The sequence below is a fragment of the Tachyglossus aculeatus genome, chromosome 1, assembly GCF_015852505.1.
Source record: "Tachyglossus aculeatus isolate mTacAcu1 chromosome 1, mTacAcu1.pri, whole genome shotgun sequence".
Classification (NCBI taxonomy): Eukaryota; Metazoa; Chordata; class Mammalia; order Monotremata; family Tachyglossidae; genus Tachyglossus; species Tachyglossus aculeatus.
Genome location: NC_052066.1, coordinates 31,137,484 through 31,151,083, shown reverse-complemented (window position 1 = coordinate 31,151,083; position 13,600 = coordinate 31,137,484).

The window sequence follows — 13,600 nt, the reverse complement described above, 5'->3', positions numbered from 1 at the left end:
AGTGCTCTGCACACAGTAAGCGCTCCATAAATACAATTGATTGATTGATTGGGAGTCAGAGGTCATGGGTTCAAATCCCGGCTCTGCCACTTGCCAGCTGTGTGACTTCGGGCAAGTCACTTCACTTCTCTGGGCCTCAGTTCCCTCATCTGTAAAATGGGGATTAAGACTGAGCCCCCCATGGGACAACCTGATCACCTTGTAACCTCCCCAGTGCTTAGAACAGTGCTTTGCACATAGTAAGCGCTTAATAAATGCCATTATTATTATTATTATTATACCAGGCACATTCCTTGCTCACAGTCTAAAGATGGGGGCCAAGGAAGCTCATGGAGGAAGATCATCATCATCAATCGTATTTATTGAGCGCTTACTGTGTGCAGAGCACTGTACTAAGCGCTTGGGAAGTACAAATTGGCAACATATAGAGACAGTCCCTACCCAACAGTGGGCTCCCAGTCTAAACAGATCAGGAGGAGGGGGGCGGTCATCACACAGCAGACAAGCGGCGGAGCCGGGATTAGAACCCAGGTCCTTCCGACTCCCGGGCCTGTGTTCTATTAACTAGGCCATACAACTTCTTGCTTTAGGATAGTTTAGCTTCCATTTTAACAGGTAAATACCCAAGAACATTTTGCAGCTAGTAGGTTTGCCTAAGGAAAAGCAGTCTGTCACAGGTCAAGAATAAAGGAGAAAGGGTTTTGCTAGAGAAAAGTACACAGTGCTTGCTTGTCTTCAATCAATCAATCATATTTATTGAGCGCTTACTATGTGCAGAGCACTGTACTAAGCGCTTGGGAAGTACAGATTGGCATCACATCACATCACATCACATCACTTCAGCAACTGTTATAACCGTATTAGAGTGGATTGAAAAGAAACAACCAAAAAAACCTCAGCCAAACAGAAAAAAAGTTTAATCCATAACAGAAACTTAAGAAAGGCATAGGAAAGTCACTGTCAGACGAGATCTTACGTAGGAGAAAGAAGGCCCTCTGCTATATCGGGAAACAACATTTCCCAAAACTGTTTCTGTCATCATCATCAATCGTATTTATTGAGCGCTTACTGTGTGCAGAGCACTGTACTAAGGGCTTGGGAAGTACAAATTGGCAAATGAAATTTCAAAAATCATTCCGCTTGATTTTAGGTTGTTGAGTGATTTTTTTATAAAAGCCCTGGCCTACAGTAATGAATACAGAAAATTGGTATTGCTTGGTTTATTTTCTTCCAGCCTTCTCAAACCCCTCCGGTTTTGACGTCAGCTTCTTATTGTCGGATTTTGTTAGTATTGACTGTTTGAGATATATTCCTTTCTGTTTTGTGTTTAGGTCCCGGTGACCAAAAAGTGATAGTTATGATGGGGCTCAGTCTCCTTAAGCGTATTTGAGAAACCATTATCCAATTTCACAACACCTTAAATGCTTCTCAATATGTTCTTAGTAAACTGCCCCCGGGGAGACTCATCGGAGTTAGGATTTGGATTTATCATCTCGGAACTGACTCAGGAACCAGAGAGAGAACATGGGGAGATGTGCTTTAAATTGGAAATGTAAAGAGAGATTTTAATGTCTGTAGTTTTTGATGAACTCGGCAGATTGAAATGGGGTCTAAATACATTTTTGTAAACCTAAAGGACAAACCTTGTTTGTGGAGACAAACTGCAGTAGATAGCGGTGGATTCACTGCGTCGTTTAGCCAAGCAACAAAATTACTCTTAGGAAAATTAATTTTTTGAAATTGCCACACTGATGTCACAAATTCTGTGCAAACGTTTTTTCTCATTCTTTGCTTTATCATCGCAGTAATTAGCCAACTGCGGCCAAAGCTTTTGGCATGTTGTGAATTTGTGTAGTTCTGCCTTGTGGGCTTTTCTCTCGGCCTGCTGATTGCTTTTTTCCATTCACTGGTTTGTTTTCCTGATCACGTGGTTCATCTGCTTCTTAGCTCAATGAATTTTTTTCTCCTTTGTTCTGTCCTTTTAAATTCTAAAATTACTGCCCTTCCGTGTTTTTCCTTCTTTTTTTCCAGCTACATACAGAAAGCATGAAAACTTAGCTCTCCTGTGAGTCTCCTCTTTGTAGCCATCTAAGAAACACAACAGTTAGTCCCCTTTCACCATGTTCTCCTGAGCGTTTCTTTGGCGCTTGGCTACTTTGTGACATCCACATATGATTTAGTTGCATGCAATCCCATTCATCATCAATCGTATTTATTGAGCGCTTACTGTGTGCAGAGCACTGTTGTACTAAGCGCTTATTCCTAATGTTGATGCAAGACATTGGCCAGAGGAACTCTTATGTGAGAGTGTAAATGTGCTGGATTTATAGTAGTGACCCATAATTTTTTTTTCCCTCCCCTCCCTTTCCTTCCTGCAATCGCTCAAGGATTCTTTGCCCCAGGGGAATCTATGACCGAAACATCTACACCAAAGATATGGCCTTGAATTATGACAGACTCATTTCCTATGACCAGAAATGATTAAACTCTTAATTGATTTTTCTGACCCAACCTCTAGCAGAGCTTTCAAGATAAGTACAACGTTAGTACTTCATTTCATGTTCTGTTGTCTAATCAAAAGACATCTTTATCCGGGATCCACCTCACACAAATACGCAGACTTTGGTAAGTTCATCTTTAAGTATGTTAGCCTAACCGCTATGATGTAGCATTATGTGATGAGGAAAAGTTGTTTGCTCATTTTTAATGCTTAGATCATTTTGGAAATCTGAATTGGTACATCCAATGCAAACCAACTGTTAGACCCACCTCAGATGCGTAGAACAGGGTTTTGCACAAAATAAATGCTCAGTGAATGCTGCCGATGGATTGAAAACCACTCTTGGAGGCAGAAAACAGTTTGTGAATTTGTTCTAATTGTTCATATACTGTTAGTACATTAGCAGTTATTAATTACCACAGTCTTACTCGTCCTTAGATTTATATAAAGAACCATTTTAGAATTTACAAATTACTTTATTTGGTGGAACCTTGAATTTTCCCTATATTAAGAGCTAAGCCTTAAACGATTAGAAAATGATTTTAATACTTTCAGAGAAACTGATTCCTACATGTAGTTTTCTTATAGGTGATTTTAATAGTACCTGCCTCAGATTCCTTTTTAGTCACACTAATTCTTTAGAAGTTTGTGAAAGTGCCTGCAGATGAAATACAAATTTCCCTTTCACTGAGCATATAGCATATCGTCATTTTTAATATACTCTAACACTTCTTGGTATAATTACTCTTGAGAGTGTAAAAGATCCTATGTTTCATGTAACTCTCCACTGTGCGTCTACATTTTTACATGGGTTTGAATCCTGGCTCTGCCACATGTCTGCTGTGTGACCTTGGGCAAGTCACTTCACCTCTCTGTGCCTCAGTTACCTCATCTGTAAAATGGGGATGAAGACTGTGAGACCCATGTGGGACAATCTGATCACCTTGTATCCTCCCCAGTGCTTAGAACAGTGCTTTGCACATAGTAAGCGCTTAACAAATGCCATCATTATTATTATTACTGTCATTCTTACTGTGTGACTTGTGACTTGAATATTCATAAGGTAAAAGTCAGATTTTTACCAAACACTTATTGTGCGTGGCTCAGTGGAAGGAGCCCGGGCTTGGGAGTCAGAGGTCGTGGGTTCTAATTCTGGCTCCGCCACTTGTCAGCTGTGTGACTTTGGGCAACTCACTTAACTTCTCTGTGCCTCAGTTACCTCATCTGCAAAATGGGGAATAAGACTATGAGCCCCACGTGGGACAACCTAATTACCTTATATCTACATCAGTGCTTAGAACAGTGCTTGTCACATAGGAAGCACTTAACAAATATCATTATTATTATGGTTACCCCTTAGAGATCATTAGCGCTTAGAGAGCATAAGCGCTTAGAACAGTGCTTTGCACATAGTAAGCGCTTAATAAATGCCATCATTATTTATTATTTATCATTTCCAAATTTTTCTCGCACATACTGAAGAGTTTCTAATGGTAACCTATGACTTCGTGGTACACATGTTCTCATCCAGAGGGTCATAAGGTGATTATTCTTTTGAAGGCATTGAGCACATCAGGAAAAAAGCGTGAACAAAGTTCTTTTCCATAAAGCATTTTCTGTGATCTCATGAAATGCATGCAAAAATCGTTCTGTCCGTAGAACTAGGACCAGGTTTTGTAATGATGTGAGTAATTGCACGTGGATAGGAGAGGGATGTGAACTTAAGTAGAAGGCATATGGCAGTGGTTATTTTTTGCTGTAGGCGATTTCTGCAATAAGACACTTGTAACAACCAGCAACTGTTGATTCTAAGCTTTCAAGCAGGTTTAATAATAATAATAATAATGATGGCATTTGTTAAGGGCTTACTATGTGCAGAGCACTGTTCTAAGCGCTGGGGGGATACAAGGTGATCAAGCTGTCCCACGTGGGGCTCACAGTCTTCATCCCCATTTTACAGATGAGGGAACTGAGGCTCAGAGAAGTTAAGTGACTTGCCCAAGGTCACACAGCAGACATGTGGCGGAGCCGGGATTCAGACCCATGACCTCTGACTCCAAAGCCCGTGCTCTTCTCCACTGAGCCACGCTGCTCCTCTAATTTCTTGATTATTTCATTATTATTAATTTGATTTCTTGTTCCTGGTATTTTGGAAGTCCTGCCAGCCAGAAGCGGTAATATGATGTTGGGTGACCATTACAATAGCTTCTGCTACATTGTGACTTTTTTCAAGTTAGAAACAAAAGCCCTTATACTGTGAGAACATCTAGACTCTCTACCTCTCGTTTTAGCCACGGGGTTTCGGCACTGAAAATGGCAGAATCGGAGAACTTCCGATTCACTTCAAATCTCTACGTGCAGTTAGATTTCATTGAATTAAAGGCCATCTCCAGGTTCTGAAACCTAAAGATAATTTGGACCACTTAGGTGGGAGGGAGAGGTGTCCCAAAACCGTGAAGTTGCTTCAAGGATGGGGAAAAAGCTAACTTTAATAAAGATTGAAAGAATGGGTATGAATATTTGCCGGGGGAAGAAAAGACTGATAGGTGGCATTACAGGAAGGATTATTTGTTCTTTAGCACGTGGTGAGCAGCTGCTCTTCTTGCCACTGAAAGTAGAACAAGAGGGAGTGGGTATAAATGTATGTTTCAGCATGCATAAAGTGCCTGTTTTTTCTGCAGCTCAAAAGAGGGTTTCTAGAGAGTGGGGTCAATCAATCAATCAAGCGTATTTATTGAGCGCTTACTGTGTGCAGAGCACTGGACTAAGCACTTGGGAAGTACAAGTCAATCATCATCATCAATCGTATTTATTTGAGCGCTTACTATGTGCAGAGCACTGTACTAAGCGCTTGGGAAGTACAAATTGGCAACATATAGAGACGGTCCCTACCCAACAGTGGGCTCACAGTCTAAAAGAGTGGGCTCACAGTCTAAAATGGTCCAAGAGTGCGGAGGAGAAGACCAGTGGCAGAATAATATTAGTAATAATTGTGGAATTTGTTAAGCACTTACAATGCGACAATCCCTTTGTAAGCACTGGGGCAGATTCAAGAATAGCAGATCAGATATTGTCGCCGTTCCACACGGGGCCCTCAGTCTAGAACAGTGCTTTGCACATAGTAAGCGCTTAACAAGTACCATCATTATTGTTATTATTAAGAAAGGCGTGTTGTGGGCAGGGAATGTGTCTGTTTATTGTTGTATTGTTATATTTCTAGACTGTGAGCCTGTTGTTGGGTAGGGACCGTCTCTGTATGTTGCCGACTTGTACTTCCCAAGGGCTTGGTACAGTGCTCAGCACACAGTAAGCGCTCAATAAATACGATTGAATGAATGAATATTTCTAGACTGTGAGCCTGTTGTTGGGTAGGGACTGTCTCTGTATGTTGCCAACTTGACTTCCCAAGCGCTTGGTACAGTGCTCTGCACACAGTAAGCGCTCAGTAAATACGATTGAATGAATATTGTGCTCTCCCAAGCGCTCAGCAAAGTGCTCTGCACACAATAAGCGCGCAATAAATACGATTGAATGAATGAATATTTCTAGACTGTGAGCCTGTTGTTGGGTAGGGACTGTCTCTGTATGTTGCCAACTTGACTTCCCAAGCGCTTGGTACAGTGCTCTGCACACAGTAAGCGCTCAGTAAATACGATTGAATGAATATTGTGCTCTCCCAAGCGCTCAGCAAAGTGCTCTGCACACAGTAAGCGCACAATCAATTGTATTTATTGAGCACTTACTGTGTGCAGAGCACTGTACTAAGCGCTTGGGAAGTACAAGTTGGCAACATATAGAGGCGGTCCCTACCCAACAGTGGGCTCACAGTCTAGAAGGGGGAGACAGAGAACAAAACCAAACATACTAACAAAATAAAATAGAATAGATATGTACAAGTAAAATAAATAGAGTAATAAATATGTACAAACATATATACATATACACAGGTGATTGACTGCCATTCATCCTGTAGGTAGCTGTGGTCACAGTGGATGTAGCCTGTGGAATAATAATAAAGATTGTGGTATTTGTTAAGCGCTTACTAGGTGCCAAGCTCAGTACTGAGCGCTTGGGTGGATACGAGCAAATCAGGCTGGGCACAGTCCCTGTCCCCCGAGGGGCTCACGGTCTCAATCCCCATTTTGCAGATGAGCAGGCTGAGGCTCAGAGAAGTGAAGTGACTTGCCCGAGGTCACACAGCAGATGAGTGGAGGAGCCAGGAGTGGAAGCCATGACATTTTCCCTTCAAGGCCCTGCTGAGACCTCACCTCCTCCAGGAGGCCTTCCCAGACTGAGCCCCTTCCTTCCTCTCCTGCTCGTCCCCCTCTCCATCCCCCCCACAGTACCTGTATATGTGTATATATGTTTGTACATATTTATTACTCTATTTATTTTTATTTATTTTATTTGTACATATCTATTCTATTTATTTTATTTTGTTAGTATGTTTGGTTTTGTTCTCTGTCTCCCCCTTTTAGACTGTGAGCCCACTGTTGGGTAGGGACTGTCTCTATATGTTGCCACTTTGTACTTCCCAAGCGCTTAGTCCAGTGCTCTGCACATAGTAAGCGCTCAATAAATACGATTGATGATGATGATGATGATGATTTTGACTTCCAGGGCCGTGCTCTAGCCACTCACTGTGGCAACGGTGACCTTGGCGGGGGCAGGGGATTGAAATTTGCAACCATTCCCGTCAATCAATCAATCAATCGTATTTATTGAGCGCTTACTATGTGCAGAGCACTGTACAAAGCGCTTGGGAAGTACAAATTGGCAACACATAGAGACAGTCCCTACCCAACAGTGGGCTCACAGTCTAGAAGGGGGAGAAAGACAACAAAACCAAACATACCAACAAAATAAAATAAATAGGATAGAAATGTACAAGCAAAATAAATGAATAAATAAATAGAATAATAAATATGTACAACCATATATACATATATACAGGTGCTGTGGGGAAGGGAAGGAGGTAAGACGGGGGGATGGAGAGGGGGATGGGGGGGTAGGAAGGAAGGGGCTCAGTCTGGGAAGGCCTCCTGGAGGAGGTGAGCTCTCAGCAGGGCCTTGAAGGGAGGAAGAGAGCTAGCTTGGCGGATGGGCGAGGGATTGGGGGCATTCCAGGCCCGGGGGAGGACGTGGGCCGGGGGTCGACGGCGGGACAGGCGAGAGCGAGGCACGGTGAGGAGATTAGTGGTGGAGGAGCGGAGGGTGTGGGCTGGGCAGTAGAAGGAGAGAAGGGAGGTGAGGTAGGAGGGGGCGAGGAGGTGGACAGCCTTGAAGCCCAGGGTGAGGAGTTTCTGCCTGATGCGCAGATTGATTGGTAGCCACTGGAGATTTTTGAGGAGGGGAGTAATATGCCCAGAGCGTTTCTGGACAAAGATAATCCGGGCAGCAGCATGAAGTATGGATTGAAGTGGAGAGAGACACGAGGATGGGAGATCAGAGAGAAGGCTGGTGCAGTAGTCCAGACGGGATAGGATGAGAGCTTGAATGAGCAGGGTAGCAGTTTGGATGGAGAGGAAAGGGCAGATCTTGGCAATGTTGCGGAGCTGAGACTGGCAGGTTTTGGTGACGGCTTGGATGTGAGGGGTGAATGAGAGAGCGAAGTCGAGGATGACACCAAGGTTGCGGGCTTGTGAGACGGGAAGGATGGTAGTGCCGTCAACAGAGATGGGAAAGTCAGGGAGAGGGCAGGGTTTGGGAGGGAAGACAAGGAGTTCAGTCTTCGACATGTTGAGTTTGAGGTGGCGGGCGGACATCCAGATGGAGATGTCCTGAAGGCAGGAGGAGATGCGAGCCTGGAGGGAGGGGGAGAGAGCAGGGGCAGAGATGTAGATCTGGGTGTCATCAGCGTAGAGGTGATAGTTGAAGCCGTGGGAGCGAATGAGGTCACCAAGGGAGTGAGTGTAGATTGAGAACAGAAGGGGACCAAGCACTGAACCTTGGGGAACCCCCACAGTAAGGGGATGGGAGGGGGAGGAGGAGGAGCCCGCAAAAGAGACTGAGAAAGAACGACCGGAGAGATAAGAGGAGAACCAGGAGAGGACGGAGTCTGTGAAGCCAAGGTCAGATAGCGTGTGGAGGAGAAGGGGGTGGTCCACAGTGTCAAAGGCAGCTGAGAGGTCGAGGAGGATTAGGACAGAGTATGAGCTGTTGGATTTGGCAAGCAGGAGGTCATTGGTGACCTTTGAGAGGGCAGTTTCCATGGAATGAAGGGGACGGAAGCCAGACTGGAGGGGGTCGAGGAGAGAGTTGTTGTTGAGGAATTCTAGGCAGCGCGTGTAGACAACTCGTTCAAGGAGCTTGGAAAGGAATGGTAGGAGGGATATGGGACGATAACTAGAAGGTGAGGTGGGTCAAGAGAGGGTTTTTTTAGGATGGGAGAGGCGTGGGCATGTTTGAACGCAGAGGGGAAGGAACCAGTGGAGAGTGAGCGGTTGAAGATGGAAGTTAAGGAGGGGAGAAGGGATGGAGCGAGAGATTTCATGAGATGAGAGGGAAGGGGGTCAGAAGCACAGGTGGCCGGAGTAGCACTTGAGAGGAGAGAGGAGAGTTCCTCTGAGGATACCGCTGGGAAGGATGGGAGAGTAGCAGAGAGTGTTGAGAGCCAGGGGGATGGAGAAAGGGGGGAAGAGACTTTGGGGAGGTCGGACCTGATGGATTTAATTTTGTTAATGAAGTAGGAGGCCAGATCGTTGGGGGTGAGGGAAGGAGGAGGAGGAGCTACGTCAGCGTAGCTGTTGTCCTCTTTGACTGCCAGGGATGTCTTCCAGTACGAACGCTACTCCCACTGAGGCTGTGGCTCCCTGCCACAACCTTAGCGGCCCAGGCGATAAGTGGGATTTTTAGGGACCTGTTAGGTTTGGGAAGAACGGGTGGTCCAACTTTAAGAGGGATTCCTGAGGACCTCAAACATGAATGATGCAGGTTCTGTCGGTGACGGATGAGTCATTTTCTGGTAATGAGGCTGCCAGACACAAGATCAATCAGTCAATCAATCAATCGCATTTATTGAGCGCTTACTGTGTGCAGAGCAGTGCACTAAGCGCTTGGGAAGTACAAGTTGGCAACATATAGAGACGGTCCCTACCCAACAGTGGGATCACGGTCTAACAGGGGGAGACAGAGAACAAAACCAAACATACTAACAAAATAAAATAAATAGAATAGATATGTACAAGTAAAATAAATAAATAGAGTAATAAATATGTACAAACATATAGACATATATACAGGTGCTGTGGGGAAGGGAAGGAGGTAAGATGGGGGGAATGGAGAGGGGGTCGAGGGGGAGAGGAAGGAAGGGGCTCAAGATGGGTTTCAGTTGGAGGTTTTCATCTTTTCCTGTAAAAATTTGGAGTAAGACCTCAAGTTAACTTGGCCAAATGCCTTCCCGTGGATTGAGTTTTCCTCTCTAGGATCCGCAGACTATTGCAAGTGGCAGGACTATTTAAAATGGCGAGTTTTCTGCATTTTTCAGGAGTTTCAGATTTTTTTTTCCTGAACTCGTTTTTTGGATAACTGTAAAATCTTTTTGGAATACTAGGTAATAATAGTAAATAATAATGGCATTTATTAAGCGCTTACTATGTCATCATCATCATCAATTGTATTTATTGAGCACTTACTATGTGCAGAGCACTGGACTAAGCGCTTGGGAAGTACAAATTGGCAACATATAGAGACAGTCCCTACCCAACAGTGGGCTCACGGTCTAGAAGGGGGAGACAGAGAACAAAACCAAACATACTAACAAAATAAAATAAATAGAATAGATATGTACAAGCAAAATAAATAAATAAATAGAGTAATAAATCTGTACAAACATATATACATATATACAGGTGATGTGGGGAAGGGAAGGAGGTAAGATGAGGGGGATGGAGAGGGGGACGAGGGGGAGAGGAAGGAAGGGGCTCAAGATGGGTTTCAGTTGGAGGTTTTCATCTTTTCCTGTAAAAATATGGAGTAAGACCTCAAGTTAACCTGGACAAATGCCTTCCTGTGGATTGAGTTTTCCTCTGTAGGATCCACAGACTATTGCAAATGGTAGGACTATTTAAAATGGCGAGTTTTCTGCATTTTTCAGGAGTTTCAGATTTTTTTTTCCTGAACTCATTTTTTGGATAACTGTAAAATCTTTTTGGAAGACTAGGTAATAATAATAATAAATAATAATGGCATTTATGAAGCGCTTACTATGTGCAAAGCAGTCATTCATTCATTCAGTTGTATTTATTGAGCGCTTACTGTGTGCAGAGCACTGTACTAAGCGCTTGGGAAGTACAAGTTGGCAACATAAAGAGACGGTCACTACCCAACAGTGGGCTCACAGTCTAGAAGGGGGCAAAGCACTGTTCTAAGGGCTGGGGAGGTTACAAGGTGATCAGTTTGTCCCATGTGGGGCTCACAGTCTTAACCCCCATTTTACAGATGAGGTAACTGAGGCACAGAGAAGTTAAGTGACTTGTCCAAAGTCACGCAGCTGACAATTGGCGGAGCTGGGATTTGAACCCATGACCTCTGACTCCAAAGCCCGGGCTCTTTCCTGTGAGCCACGCTGCTTTTCATAGCCAAGCTACTTCTCATAAAGACATCATCTTAATTATTATAATAATCATGGTCTTTGTAAAGTACTTGGGAAGCAGCATGGCTCAATGGAAAGAGCACGGGCTTTGGAGTCAGAGGTCATGAGTTCAAATCCCGGCTCCACCACTTGTCAGCTGTGTGACTTTGGGCAAGTCACTTCACTTCTCAGTGCCTCAGCTACCTCACCTGTAAAATGGGGATGAAGACTGTGAGCCCCTTGTGGGACAACCTGATCACCTTGTAAACTCCCCAGTGCTTAGAACAGTGCTTTGCACATAGTAAGCGCTTAATAAATGCCATCATTATTATTATTATTACTTACTGTGTGTCAAGCGCTATTTTAAGTGATGGGGTTGATGTAAGTTAGCCAGGTTGGACACAGTCCCTGCCCCACATTCATTCATTCATCCAATCGTATTTATTGAGCGCTTACTGTGCGCAGAGCACTGTACTAAGCGCTTGGGAAGTACAAGTTGGTAACATATCTGGACGGTCCCTACCCAACAGCAGGCTCACAGTCTAGAAGGGGGAGACAGACAACAAAACAACACATACTAATAAAATAAATAGAATAGTAAATATGTACAAGTAAAGTAAATAGAGTAATCATGTCCCACATGGGGCTCATGTCTAAGTAGGAGGGAAACAAGTGTTGAATCCCCATTCAGCGCTTAGAACAGTGCTTTGCACATAGTAAGCGCCTAACAAATACCAACATTATTATTTTGCAGAGGAGGAAACTGAAGCACAGAGGAGGTAAGTGACATACCCAAGGTCACCCAACAGGTAAGCGGTGGAGTCGGAATTTGAACCCGGGCCCTGATTCCCAGGCCCCGTTCTCTTTCCCCTTAGGCCCTACTTTTCTTAACTCTAAATTACTATGTTGTAGAATCAGCAGCCCAGTAAAGCTTTGCTCTGCCTTTAACCAGTGCCTTTCTTAGCCTGCCGCAAAGGAAAGAAATATCATTCACTTACCAGTTTTCTTCCATTTCCACCGAGATTAGAAAAGATAATGCCCTTTCGTGGGTGAGATTTTGGTGAGCCACAGGGAAGAACGTGGCTCAATAGGAAAGAGCCCAGGCTTTGGAGTCAGAGGTCATGGGTTCAAATCCCAGCTCTGCCACTTGTCAGCTGTGTGACTTTGGGCAAGTCACTTCACTTCTCTGGGCCTCAGTTTCCTCATCTGTAAAATGGGGATTAAGACTGTGAGCCCCCTGTGGGACAACTTTATCACCTTGTAACCTCCCCAGTGCTTAGAACAGTGCTTTGCACATAGTAAGCGCTTAATAAATGCTATTAAAAAAAAAAGAAAGAGCTTTCTCCTAGAAGAACTTTCTCCAGCCTTCTAGACTGTGAGCCCACTGTTGGGTAAGGGACCGTCTCTGTATGTTGCCAACTTGGACTTCCCAAGCGCTTAGTACAGTGCTCTGCACACAGTAAGTGCTCAATAAATACGACTGATTGATTGATTCTCACTGTTTGAGTGGTTCAACACTAGAAGTGAATAGTAAAATTTCAGACTAAATTCTGAGCTCTTAAAGCCGTTTTTTTGGCTGTTGAAGAACTAAAGAAGGTCTAGGGGTTTGAGCATGGGCCTGGAAATCAGAAGGACCTGGATTCTAATTCCTGATCCCCCGCTTGTCTGCAGTGTGGCCTAGGGCAAGTTACTTCACTTCTCTGTGCCTCAGTTACCTCATCTGTAAAATGGGGATTAAGATTGTGAGCCCCATGTTGGACAGGGACTGTATCCAACCTGATTAGCTTGTATGTGTCCCAGTGCTTAATACAGTGCCTGGCACATAGTAAGCGCTTAACAAATACCATAAAAAGTGTCCTCATCATCATCAATCGTATTTATTGAGCACTTACTATGTGCAGAGCACTGTACTAAGCGCTTGGGAAGTACAAATTGGCAACATATAGAGACAGTCCCTACCCGACAGTGGGCTCACAGTCTAAAAGACGGTGGGCTCACAGTCTAAAAGGTGGGCTCACAGTCTAAAAGTGTCGTTAGCAAGTCTAGGTAATATGGCTTGGGAGTCAGAGGTCATGGGTTCAAATCCCGGCTCCGCCACTTGCCAGCTGTGTGACTTTGGGCAAGTCACTTCACTTCTCTGTGCCTCAGTTCTCTCATCTCTAAATTGGGGATGAAGACTGTGAGCCCCACGTGGGACAACTTAATCACCTTGTATCCTCCCCAGCGCTTAGAACAGTGCTTTGCACATAGTAAGCACTTAACAAATGCCATCATTATTATTAGTATTATCTAGATAACACACCTAGATTGTGTTTCTCTTTGTAGCCAAAATGAGTTATTCAGAGACAGCATGAGACATTTTAGCTATCATCCCAATCAGTCAATCAATCGTATTTATTGAGCGCTTACTGTGTGCAGAGCACTGTACTAAGCGCTTGGGAAGTCCAAGTCGGCAACACATAGAGACGGTCCCTACCCAACAGTAGGCTCACAGTCTAGAGGGGGGAGACAGGGAACAAAACAAAACA